The sequence below is a fragment of the Dipodomys ordii genome, unplaced genomic scaffold (assembly GCF_000151885.1).
Source record: "Dipodomys ordii isolate 6190 unplaced genomic scaffold, Dord_2.0 Scaffold19, whole genome shotgun sequence".
Classification (NCBI taxonomy): domain Eukaryota; kingdom Metazoa; phylum Chordata; class Mammalia; order Rodentia; family Heteromyidae; genus Dipodomys; species Dipodomys ordii.
In genome coordinates this window covers 11,825,301-11,832,225 of record NW_012267235.1, presented here as the reverse complement: position 1 = coordinate 11,832,225, position 6,925 = coordinate 11,825,301, and positions in this window count along the sequence as shown.

Below are 6,925 nucleotides of genomic sequence, written 5' to 3'. Positions count from 1 at the left end.
GGCTTTTTTCTTTTTGCTTATGTGGTGCTGAGGAATCGAACCCAGGGCCTCAGGCATGCAAGGCAAGTGTTCTACCACTGAGCCACCTTCCCAGTCCCAAATTCTTTAACTCTTAAACTACATCTCCTTACCCTTTTGGTGGTGGTGGTGGTAGTGGTGGTGGTGTGTGTGTGTGGGGGGGCTCCTGAGGCTTGAACTCAGGGCCTGGGCACTGTCTCTGAGCTTGTTTTTGCTCAAGACTAATACTCCATCACTTTAGCCAATGCTCTAACTTATAACTTTTTGAGTGCTTAATTGGAGATATGAATGTCACAAACTTTCTTGTCCAGGTTGGCTTTGAACCTCCATCCTCAATTAAAGCCTCCTGAGTAGCTAGGATCACAGGCCCGAGCTTCCAACACCCAGCCTTTGGTGTTTTTATATTATGTTTGAGTCAGTTTCAGGAACTTTCTCTTAGCTGCTTTTGATTTCTCACTCCTATTCCATCTTCTGAGTAACTGGGATTACAGACTTGAACCATGACTCCTTGATGAGCTCAGGGCTCTGTCCCTGAGCTTCTTTTGTTCAAGGTGAGGGCTCTACCATGTGAGCCACAGCACCACTTCCAGCTTTTTTTAGTAGTTTTATTGGAGATAAGAATCTCGCAGAGGGGCTGGGAATGTGGCTTAGTGGTAGAGTGCTTGCCTAGCATGCATGAAGCCCTGGGTTTGATTCCTCAGTACCACAAAAACAGAAAAAGCCAGAAGTGGTGCTGTGGCTCAAGTGGTAGAGCACTAGCCTTGAACAATCGAAGCTCTGGGACAGTGCCCAGGCCCCGAGGTCAAGCCTCAGGATTGGCAAAAAAAAAAAAAAAGAAAAATGTTTACTTTGGGCTGGGAAGGTAGCTCAGTGGTAGAGTGCTTGCCTTGTATGCATGAGTCCCTGGGTTCCATTCCTTAGCACCACATATGCAGAAAAAGCTGGAAGTGATGCTGTGACTCAAGTGGTAGATCGCTAGCCTTGAGCTGAAGAGCTGAGGGACAGCTCCCAGGCCCAGAGTTAAAAAAAAAAAAAAAGTGTCACAGTTTCCTGCCTAGGCTGGCTTTGAACCTTGATCCTCAGATCTCAGCTTCCTGAGTAGATGGATTACAGGCATGAGCCACTGGTCCTTGGCTTGGTTTTGTTTTGTTTTTGTCATTCCTGCATCTTGAACTCAGGGCCTGGACACTGTCCCTGAGCTTCTTTTGCTAAAGACTAGCACTCTACCACTTGAGCTACAGTACCACTTCTGGCCTTTTCTGTTTTTGTGGTACTGAGGAATTGAACCCAGGGCTTCATGCATGCTAGTCAAACACTCTACCACTGAGCCATATTCCTAGTCCCTGTTTTTGTTTTCATATGCCAGTACTGAAGGTTGAACTCAGGGCCTGATTCTTTCCCTTTAGCTTTCTTGATCACAGCTGGCACTCTTCTATCTGAGCCATACCTCCAGTCTGGCTTTTTGATGGTTAATTGGAGATGGAATCTTGCATACTTTTCTGTCTGAGCTGGCTTTGAGCCATGATTCTTAGATCTCAGTCTCCTGAGTAGCTGGGGTTATAGGCATGAGCCACAAGTGCCCACCTTTAACTGTCAGCTTTTTTTGTGTGTGTCAGTCATGGGGTTTGAACTCTGCCTGAGCACTATCCCTCAGCTCTTCAGTTCAAGGTGAGCATTCTACCACTAGAGCACCCACTCCCGGTTTTCTAGTGGTTTATTGGAGATGAGTCTCAGGGACTTTGCTGCCAGGGCTGGTTTTGAACCACAATCCTCAAATCTCAGCCTCCTGAGTAGCTAGAATTATAGGCATTGAACCACCAGCACCGGGCCTAACTGTCAGCTTTTTATAGGGATCAGCCCACTACTTATCCAGACAATTGGTGTCATTCATTGGGCTACTGTAGAGTCTCTAGGGTGAAAGAAAGAAATTCCACACTGGTCTTGTATACCTCCCAATCTTGAACCTGTAGTCAATCTTGGGGTCTCCAGCTGCCTCCACCCAGCCACCAGGATTTGTGGGAAAGCCAGCCTCAAGCAAGACCAAGGAGCCTGAATTCAACTCTAGTCCTTGTTAATGCCAACCTAGGCTACGTAGGTATGTTCATTCAACAGTCACTTAGAGAGCACTATACTTCTGAGCACGGGGGATGCATTGGTGAACAGGACACATGCACAGCACCTGCTGTTACACATCTTACAATATGGGGGGAGAAGAAGCACACCATAAGGAAACTAAATAAGTACCATCACTTCAGGTAGTAGTTGGAGTTTAAAAGAAGGAGGAGGAGCTGGGAATGTGGCCTAATGGTAGAGTGCTTGCCTAGCATACATGAAGCCCTAGGCTCAATTCCTCAGTACCATATAAATAGAAAAAGGCAGAAGTGGTGCTATGGTTCAAGTGGTAGAGTGCTAGTCTTGAACAAAAGAAGCTCAGGGACTTACCCAGCCCTGAGTTCAACCCCCAGGACTGGGAAGAGAGAGAGAGAGAGAGAGAGAGAGAGAGAGAGAGAGGGAGGGAGGGAGGGAGAGAGAAAGAGAGAGAGAGAGAGAAGAGGCTAGGTGCTGGTAGCTCATGCCTGTTATCCTAGCTAGTCAGGAGGCTGAGATCTGAGGATCCCAGTTGGAAGCCAGACCAGGCAGATAAATCTGAGAGACTCTTTTTTTAAAATTTTTATTATTTTTTAATTTTTTTTGGGGTCCCGTCGTGGGGCCTGAACTCTGGGCCTGGGTGCTGTCCCTCAGCTCTTCAGCTCAAGGCTAGTGCTCTACCACTTGAGCCACAGCGCCACTTCCAGCTTTTTTCTTTTTGCTTATGTGATGCTGAGGAATCGAACCCAGGGCTTCAGGCATGCAAGACAAGCACTCTACCACTGAGCCATCTTCCCAGCCCCAAATCTGAGAGACTCTTATCTCCAATTAGCCAACCAAAAGCAAAACAAAAAAAGCTGGAAGTGGAGGTTGTGGCTCAAATGGTAGAGCTCCATCCTTGAACAAAAAAACTAAGCCGGAGTTCAAGGTCCTGAATTGAAGCCCCTATATGGGGGAAGAGGGGTGGAGATGAGAGAGGACGAGAAGGACATTAGCCTGGAGGTCAGGTGATGGGGAGAGGCCTCTCTGAGAGATACCTAAATGATGGAAAGAAGCCATGCTGTGTGAGCAAGCCGGAAGGCAGTTAATGAGCTGGGATTCACCTGTACTCCCACCAATGGGCTCGTTCTGAGAGGCAGCTTCTTGATTTTGTGTCCCTAGAATCTCTCAAGGGTTGGTTTTTTTTTCACTCTTCTCTCCACTCTGCCATCTCTAGGACATTGTGCCCCAACCTTTCTTTCTCCAGCCTGCCCTAGATTCCACAATTCCTGATTACCATCCAGAGCTGTCTACACTCTTTCATTAAGACTGACTTGTCTCTGGAACAGACTTTGCCAGTCCCCTACCAAGGGCACCTCCAATGCCTGTCCAACGTCCCCAGCTTCCCCCACACCCCCCACAAAAACTTTACAGAGCTTGGCAGCACACCCTGCAGCCTCCTGGGCCTGGCCTGCCCCCTGCCTCCATCCTTCCCTCAATTCCTCATGCCCCTGTCCTTACTCTCTTTCAACTAACATTTATTGGGTGCCAAGCACTGTGCTAGCACAGAGACTCTGAGAGTGAATGAGACTTGGCGGGGGGGGGGGTTGTCTTGAGAGACAGACATGTAAAAAAGCTTTCCTAGGGGTTGGAGACATGGCTTAGTTGGTATACAGTGGTAGAAAATGAGTAAAAGCATCAGATATGGAGTTTGAGTCTAGGTTTCTGACCTAAAAAAAGAAATAAAGGAAAAGAAAGGCTTTCATAGGGATAGCTATGAAACACTAAGGACTTCGTTGTTCTGCTAAGAATCAGCAGAGATGATATATTAGATGTGTCAATTTGAACAAATCCCTTTAATTTTCACTTTTCCCATCTACAAAATGGGGGCATTACTCTCTCATAGGGTTGCTATGATGATTTAACGGGACACTTCATCTCCAAAATAACCAGGAAAAAGGCAGGTTGGAGGTATGGTTCAAGTGGTAGAGCCAGCTGAGCAAGAGAGCAAAGCAAGCCTGATGCTCTGAGAAAAACAGGTAAAAAAAAAAAAGTGTGTTAATGGATGGTGACAGTGATTGCATAACATGAATAGTTCCATGATGACATGGAACTTTATTTTTTGTGTTGGTACTGGAGCTTGAGCTCAGGACCTAGAAACAGTCTCTTAACTTTTTTGCTTAAGGCTGAAGCTCTACCACTTGAGCCATAACTCCACTTTTGGTGGCTAAATTGAGATAGGAATGTCATGGGATTTCCTGCTCCGGCTGGCTTTGAACTGTTAGCCTCAGCTTTTAGCCTCTTGAGTAGCCAGGATTACAGGCATGAGCCACTAGCTCCCAACTTTGTTTTACTTATTTTATTTATTTTTTCTGGTCCTGGGGCTTGAACTCAGGGCCTGGGAACTGTCCCTGAGCTTCTTTTGCTCAAGGCTAGTGCTTTACCACATGAGCCACAGCACCACTTCTGGCTTTTTCTGTTGATGTGGTGCTGAAGAATCAAACCCAGGGCTTTATGCATGCTAGGCAGGCACTCTAGCACTGAGCCACATTCCTGGCCCCTGTTTTACTTACTTTTAAAATATAATACTATTGTTGTTATTAAATTGTTGTACAGAGGGATTACCATTTCACAATTCAGATAATGTATACATTTCTCTTTTGGATAACATCACCCCTTCCTTCACTTTTCCCGTTTCCCTTCCATCCCTGCCCACAAGTTACATAGTTCATTTTGCACATAGTGTACATTGAATACCATGATTGCATTTGTTCACCCATTCTCCCTTCCTTTCTGTGCCTCCCTTTGCCCTTCCTTAAGACGCAGAAACCAACAACTTATTTATTTATTTATTTTTTGGTCAGTAGTGGGGCTTGAACTCTGGGCCTGGGCACTGTCCCTGTGCTCTTCAGCTCAAGGCTCTACCACTTGAGCTACAGCGCCACTTCCTGTTCTCTAGTAGTTTATTGGAGATAAGAGTCTCATGGACTTTCCTGCCCGGACTGGCTTTGAACAGAGACCCTCAGATCTCAGCCTCCTGAGTAGCTAGGATTACAGACATGAGCCACCGGCATCCGGCTTTAATTTTTTTTTAATTTTTTTTATTGTGCAAATACTGTACAGAGGGGTTACAATTACATGGGTAATTTTATTTTTGTACCAGTACTAGAGCTTAAGTTTCAGGGCATTGTGCTCTTGCTTGTATTTTCACTCAAGGCTGGTGTTCTACCACTTGACCCACACTTCTTACTTCTGCCACTGAACTTAATAATAGTGAAGATGTTTTTATGTTGCCTGCATTTTATAGCTCAGCATGCAGGAGGCCTGAGATTTGATTGTCAGCACCAGAAAGAAAAAAAAGAAAGAAAGAAAAACAAATGTTCCAGCACTAATGGAGTCCAAACAGCCAGCAGGACACACAAAGACTTTTACCAAGCAGTCCAAAGACTCGACTCCTCTTCCTCCTCCTCCTCTTCCTTCTCCTTCTCCTCTTCCCCATTCCATCCTTCTTTTCTTCTCTCTCTCTCTCTCTTTTTTGCAATGCATAGGCCCTTGTGGGTCTCCCCTTTCTTAACTTATTTCTCCCTATACTTGGATGAGGCCTTTGGTTCAAGATTTCTTCCTACCCATCCATCCCCTCCTAATCTACAGAAAACACAAGGAAAGGAGTGACAGATATTGTACCCTTAGTCCATAATCCCTCCACAGTGTGCACCAAAGACGTTCACACTTTCCTTTCCAAATGAGCCTGGGGTACAGGGCAGAGGCTGAGCCAAGAAGCTGGAGGTTACCCCTAGGTGGTGTTTACCCAGCTGGGTGTGAGAGGGTCTCATGGCTCCAGATCGAGGTTGGACCATTTCAGGGCTTCTCTCCTGCTGCTGCCAAATAAACTGCTTCCCTGGGGTTTCGCAGAAGGAGCTAGCCCCTGTTAAAGTGGAATTCAGCAACCCACTTAGGATAACTCTCTATGTACAGCTATGGAGGCTGTACAAGTTGGAAGACAAAGGCATGCTTATAAGAAGCTTAGAGTCCAGGACTGGGGATGCTGCCTAGAGGGAAAGCACTTGGGTCACATAAGCAAGGCCTTAGATTTGATCTTCATTCCTGGGGGAAAAAACGCTTAGATGACAATTGAAAAGATAAACCATATAAAACAATTTGTGTGTGTGTATGGGCACATACTGGGGCATGAACTCAGACATTCTCTTTTAGCTTTTTCACTCCAGGCTGACATTCTACTACTACTTTAGCCATAGCTCCACTTTCAGCTTTTTGGTGATTAACTGGAGATCCTGTCTCAGCTGGCTTTGAACTGCAGTCCTTCGATTTCAGCCACCTGAATAGCTAGGAGTACAGGGGTGAGCCACTGGCTGTTGGCCCCTTTTTCTTTCTTTCATTTTTTTTTTATTTGGTAGTGCTGAGGTTTATACTCAGGGCCTCATGCTTACTAGGCAGCTGCGCTACTGCTGAGCCATGCCTTAGCCTTATTTTGGTGCTGGTCCTGGAGTTAAACTCAGGGCCTAGGCTCTGTCCCTGAGCTTTTTTTGCTCAAGGCTAGCACTCTACCACTGGAACCACTGCCATTTCTGGCTTTTTTGTAGTTTATTGGAGATAAGAGTTGCATGGACTAGGCTGGCTTCAAACAGAGATCCTTAGATCTCAGCCAACCTGAGTAGCACCAGTGCCTGGCTGAGTCACCAGCATCCGGCTTCAGTCCTTTTTTGTACTGATTTTTTTTTTTTTTTTTTTGCCAGTCCTGGGGCTTGAACTCAGGGCCTGGGCACTGTCCCTAAGCATCTTTTGCTCAAAGCTAGCACTCTACCTTTTTTTTTTTTTGGGG